General features: G+C 45.6%; 1 pseudogene; it reads left to right on the top strand.

Annotated features, from left to right (window-relative positions):
* Positions 1 to 260: 260 nt before the first annotated feature.
* LOC147822829 (SRA stem-loop-interacting RNA-binding protein, mitochondrial pseudogene) lies at positions 261 to 5501 on the top strand (annotated as a pseudogene).
* The last annotated feature ends 909 nt before the right edge of the window (positions 5502 to 6410 follow it).

The following is a 6410-nucleotide window of genomic DNA, read 5'->3' as shown; positions in this document are numbered from 1 at the left end:
ACACAATCTAACTTCAACACTTACTGTAAATATACATTAATCAAGACTGCTGGTATTGGCAAAAAGGTAGATCCACAGATCAATGAAGTATAATATAGAGCCCAGAAATAGAATTACTCACACATATATGTACATATACATATGTTTACATATGTATATATATTTATAAATATAATATATATATGTTTACTTGATGTTTGACTTAAATCCTAAGGCAGCTCAATGAACTGGATATCTTTATGCAAAAAGACCATCCTTACCTCACTTACTTCCCCTACCAAAAAATTATCCAAAAAGAAAATTAACACAAAAATGGATGAAGGCCTAATGTGAGAACTAGGATTATCAAGCTTCTAAAGAAAATGTAGGAGAAACAATTCATGATCTTGTACTTGGCAAGAGCTGTAAAATAAAACATAAAATACATCAACTAAAAGGAAAAAAAATATAGATCAGTGGGCTTCAAATGTAGATCATTTACTCCTCAAAAGATGTCATTAAGAGAATGACAAAGCCAACACAGATAAGGAGAAAACATTTACAAAATACACACTTAATGAAGAAATGATAGCCAGATATAAAAGAGCTCTTACTTCCCGGTAATAAAAGAAAAACAACTCAATAAAAAACAGGCAAAAGATTTGAACAAATTAGATGGGAAAGATGGTGTACAGATGCCAAGCACATGAAAAGATCTTCACCGTTATCACAGTAAATACACAGAGAAATGTTCAATATCACTGGCCATCAGAGAGGTGAAAATTAAAGCAACACTGAATTTCATCTCATCCCAGAAAGAATGGCCATCATCAAGAAATCAAATAACAACAAATGTTGGTGAGGCTTTGGGGAAAGAGGAGCATTTCTACCTTGTTGGTGGGAATGTAAACTGGTATAACCACTATGAGAATCAGTATGGAGAGTCCTCCAAAAACTAAAACTAGAATTTCCATTTGACCCATCTATTCTCCTTCTAAGTATCTTCTCCAAAGAGTTAAAGGCATCATATTACAGTGATACACACATATCCATGTTTATAGCAGCATAATTCATAATAGCTAAATCTTGGAAGAAACCTATATGTCCACCAACTGATGGATGAATGAAGTGCTACTTTTCCATACAGAAGGATAAACTGAGTCATCTGAGGAAAATGGATGCACCTGAGATCATATTGTCAAGTGAAATAAATTGTACATACAAGCTTAAGTAGCACATGGTTTCTCTTATATGAGAAACTCAAATTACAAATAAAGAGCAAAATAAAAGATAATAGAAAGTAGGGAGATCAATCATTCTCAAAGGGGAAGAGGATCAAGAGATGGGCGGAAAGGGAGGAAGGAGAGGGAAAGGGGGTGAAGAAAGGAATTAGGATGTGTTATGTACAGGTATCAGCTCCACGCAAAGAATGCAATACCAGTGTTAAAAGGTGGATAATAACAAGTCCTGAAATGAGAGAGGAGAACCAGAATCCCATGTATTTCTGTGGGAATTCCAAGTGGGCCGTAGCTTTGGAAAACAGCTTGATAGTTTGTCACAAAGTTGAACGTACCCTTACCACCTGACCCAGCGATTGCATCCCCAGGTATTGACCAAACAGAAAGAAAACCTCTACCCAAAGGTGTTTCCTTAGTCTCATCACTGTAGCTAAAAATCCTAGAAACAAACCAATGTCCACGTCGGGGGACTGAAGGATGGAACTGACTTCAGAGGGGACCAGGAAACGTTCTGGGGAGATGGACGCATTCCATATCAGGTACGTAGTGGTGGTTAAGAGGACTGTATGTCCTTTTCAAATCTGACATCACTGTACACTTCTAATTAGTGGATTTTATTGAATGTAAACTGACTGACAGAAAAGAATACCTAAACCGAATTTCAGATGTTCCTGGGGAAGAAGGTGAGGTAAGAACCCGGGGTGGGGGGAGTTTGTTCCTCTGTAATATTCCAGGCAATTTAATCATCTCTAGAAGTAACAGAAGGAAAATTTTGATGAAGGCGCTACATACGAGAACTTAGAACCACACCAGAAATTCCCAGCATTCGCATGGCTCAATATTCCACAGCTGTGGCTGGCTTCACTAATCACTGTCCTTTCCCCATGAACCCAGATGTAATTTCAAAAGCCTCTGTTATGGCTTGTGTTTAGATGCCCCCCCAAAGCCTCATGAAGTCATAGGTGGGGCTTTTTCTGGAATTGATTCATGGTGCAATGCTAGGCTCAAAGGCACTAGGATTAAGGGCATGAGTGCTCCCGCCCTAAGTAATCTGCTTAAAATAAAGGGGGCAGAAAGAGCTATTGAGGTCACTCCCTTGTTGCTTTTGCTACCTTCCACCATCACGAACTGTTGTTCTTCTGCCATATGCCACTCTGCCTTGGAGACAGCTGTTTATGGACTGAAACTTCTACAGACTGTGAGCTAAATAAACCTCTCCCCCTTTAACTTTGGGTGTTGGGTATTTTGTCTCAGCAATGACAGAAAAGTAACCAAGACACCCTCCAATTATTTCCTACAGCTGCACCCAGTTCTTTGGACTTGCTGTGGAGATGTGATCATCTATAGCTTTTCTCTCCATTGGTGGGGACACAAGACCCCGACGCCTCAGCAAATGGGCCTCCCCTGTCCTCCTCCAGTGGGTCTCAGTGTATTTGAGGGACAAAGACTCCCATCTGGAAGACATGGGGCTCTTCGTGGATCACTAAGGAATATAGATCCTGCTTTCTGGACTAGAAACACTTTTCCTAGGAAGGCATGTGACTGTAGTGTGTAATACAAGCGAGTTTCCATATTACAAAATTATTAATTCATAAACATCTTTTATGCATGTGAGTAGGATGGGGACAAACACTTTCAGCTGGCTTAGCCATTTTAATGTGCAGTGGGGACGTGTCCGCTGACCGGCTGAGCCCGCGATGCTATCCTGGTGACCCTGGGACAGCACCCTCGTTCCCAGGTCTGCAGCATGCCAGCGAAGTGCCACAAAATGCTCTTCATCCCTGTTTCCTGTGTGTAGACAAAAAGCCCATCTTTTTCAAAAGAATAATTATTATCATTTTTATAGAATGATGGGTCTTCATTATTTAAAAATTTAAGCAACATATAAATGTGAAAAAGATAGAAAGCAAAGGGAAAAAACTCAGCCAGCACAAAGCGTACTTAATGAGGGTGACCACGGCTCAAGAGGGTCCTGGTTCTGAATCAGATGGGAGGCTGTGTGGACTGCAGTCATGCTGCTGTGCATCAAGTAGAGAAGACTTGAAGTTTGCTGGGCATGGTGGTGCACACCTGTAATCCCAGCCCTCAGGAGGCTGAGATGCAAGGATCCAGGCCAGCCTGGGCTACCTGGCAAGATCCTGTCTGAAAAAAGAAATAAATTATTTTTTCAAGTCAAGAATGTGGAGCTGTGATGCCTTTTAATAACAGTGTCTTGAATGATGGCAGCCTCCATAGCGAGGGATACCCTGGCACTGTGTACGAATTTTACTCGGCAGGTTGCTTTTGTCCAGAAAATTCCTTGGACTGCAACAGCCAATGAGCTGAGAAAACACTTTGCTCAGTTTGGCCATATACGAAAGTGCATTCTTCCTTTTGATAAAGAGACTGGCTTTCATAAAGGTATGTGTTGGATTTACTTTTCTTCAGAAGAAGCACTTCAGAATGCAGTGCAACATGAAAATTACATAATTGATGGAGTAAAGGTCCACATGCAAGTTCAAAAACCAAAAATTTTGCAAGGGTATCAAACATCTGATGAAGAGAAAGATTTCTGAGATGATGAAACTCATTAAATAAACACAAAACAAAAAAAATAACAATGTCTTTGTCTACCCAGTGCTTTCTCTCTTCTTTGCTGCTCTGACTGAGTGAAGGCCCTGGCCAAGCTCGGAAGCTCCCCATACTTCTGCTGTGAGGCTGAAGAAGCTCCTTTATGACAGACTCCCCAAGATGGGCGAGAGCTCTGAAAATCCAATATCGGAGCTTTTCCTCCTGCAATCCTTTCCTGCCCCAATTCTGCCCAAGTCCAGGGTGGCTGTGTTTGTCTCTGATCCCCTCTTCCCTGTCCTCCCTCTCTGTGGAGCAGGGGCGAGGCCATCCCAACGCTCCGTTCTTCAATCATGTGGTCCCTGGAGAACCCGGCTCCTCGGTCCTCAGGGCGTGCCAGGCTGTGTGGGCCTCAAGCTTGGACTCCGCTTGGCCTGCCTGGCACAGGATCACCCACCTGCAAGACTGGGACCCAGATCTGGGCTGTCTGCATCCCCAGCCATCAGTAAGGGGATCTGGCATGGGCCCAGGGCCAGAAATGGGGACTGAACCTTCAGGGAAGACAGGAGTGGGTTGCTCTTTCGTGGTCACCAGGAATGCCTGGAAGAACACAGCACTGAGGGGCACTGGCGCTGCCCTGGAAGCCGCTCACAGTTGCTTTGAGCCGCTCTGGAGACTCTTGAGTCATTAGCCTTCGCTGTTGCTTCTGGATCTTCACATCCTCTCCCTGCCAACTTACATACACCAGCTTAGTCACTTTCTCATTGCTAGGATAAAATACCCAACACGGCTACCTAAAGGAGGAGAAGTTTTTGGCGCATGTTTTAAAAGTTTCAGTCCTTGTGAGGACAGCATAGAAGAGGGGCAGGGTGCAGGAGAGCTGCTCAGGGCATGGCAGACAGGAAGCAGTGTGAAGGAAGGAGCTAGGAAGAAGGTTAGCCCTTCCGGGTCACCCTAGGTCAGCCACCTCTTCCACACCTCCTAACAGGAAGTCAGCTATAAACCCCCATAATAATCCTGACCTATGATGGTTTGAGGCTTTGAGGGGACATCTCATTATAACCATCTCTCTCTCTCTCTCTCTCTCTCACACACACACACACACACACACACACTCACATATATTTTTTAAAAAAAGATGGAAGGCTAGGCACAAAAGTCTTATGATTCCCTACTTCCGGGTAAATCAAGGTGCTAGCCTTTGGTGTGCACAACTGACTGGAAGTGGGGCCTCCTAGAGTCAAAGAGGGCCTTGAAGCTAGCCTGTGGAGCCCCAGCACAGACATCACACCTGCTTTGGGGACCTAATGTCAAATTCACAATATATGCATGTATATTTTAGAACACAAAACACACTTGTTTTGGATACAGGATCTTGCCATGTAGTTCAGGCTGGCCTTGAACTCACTATGTAGCCCAGGCTGGCCTCTGACTTGTTGCCATCCTCCTGCCTCAGGCTCCTGAGTGCTGGGGTTACGGGTGTGCACCACCGTGCTAGGCAAAATACATTAAGAAAAATCTGACATGGAAGCCGCACAGCTAATAGAGATGAAAGTGTGATTTACCCCTAGATGTTTGTTAGGGCTCTACCACTGTGCCCGCTGCCTCTTGGCAGGCTGGAGGCCAGAGCGGGTCTTCCCCGCCTTCAGCTGGGACTCAAAGGCTGGAGCTGCTATGGGGCTGAGGGAGGCGGGAGCTGAACCCAGTTTGTTTTGCTGAGGACAGGTCAGGTGGGCTCTGGAGGAGCTAAGGGTGGGTGGATTCTTGAAGGATGGTGGGACTGTGGCAGGACGGGGCGGCGAGGCAGAGGGGATGGGACCTGCCCTGAGCTTGGGAGACGTTGCCTGTGGGTTGCGTGGAAGAGGATGGAAATGAAGAGTCATCAGGTCACAGGGTCTGAGTCTCTCCTGGGAGACAGGGTGACGGCTCTGGTCAGGGAGCCATGCCTGGGTCTCCAGGCACAGGCACAGGGGTCTGCAGTGCTGGGTGGCCACACGGGCAGGATTTCCTCAGGAGCTCCCGTGGTTCTGCTGGCGGCACCTTTGCAAACCCCTTTGCTTTGTGAGTGACGCACTGGGTGGAGGCTGAATAACGCTCAGCGACCTTTTGCTGCTGGCGCGGCGATGTGGAGAGGTGGAGCGTGTCTTCTAGATAAGGTCCCGAGGCTCTGCATGGGTGACCCCCAAGCTTCTGAGGAGGGGAGGACGATAGAAGGCAGGATGGGAGATGCGGAGCGAAGAAGAGGACCTCTGCCTGACATAATTACTGCCTTGCAAGGCGGCAGAAAATAGGGCCCTGAGGTCCAATTCTACCCTTGGTAACATTTGGACGTTTTATGGGAGGTGCTGTCTTTTATGACAATGCACAAAACAGCTAATTGTTTAGCCAAATGTGCATGTCAGAACACAGTGACCTCTGCGCCTCACCTTCCGTTCTTGGAGTCTTCTTAGGGTAATGAAATGTACTTCTGTTCTGTGCCTGTGGGACTCTTCTTGTTTGCCCAAGAATAGCTGTGAAATGGACGGTCCCGGAGGTTTTGCTTTCTGTGTGCTGCATGCTGGGAAAAAGCTTGACCGGGTTTTCGGAGAAGTTTCCAAAGTTAGAGAAAAATCACACGAGCCCGGTGAGTCCATCTTTGAAAGATCC

Source organism: Heterocephalus glaber, unplaced genomic scaffold (genome assembly GCF_053883595.1).
Source record: "Heterocephalus glaber isolate CG9 unplaced genomic scaffold, H.glaber_assembly_v1.0 deba00001608, whole genome shotgun sequence".
In the NCBI taxonomy this organism is placed as follows: Eukaryota; Metazoa; Chordata; class Mammalia; order Rodentia; family Bathyergidae; genus Heterocephalus; species Heterocephalus glaber.
This window is presented reverse-complemented; position numbering and strand designations above follow the sequence as displayed.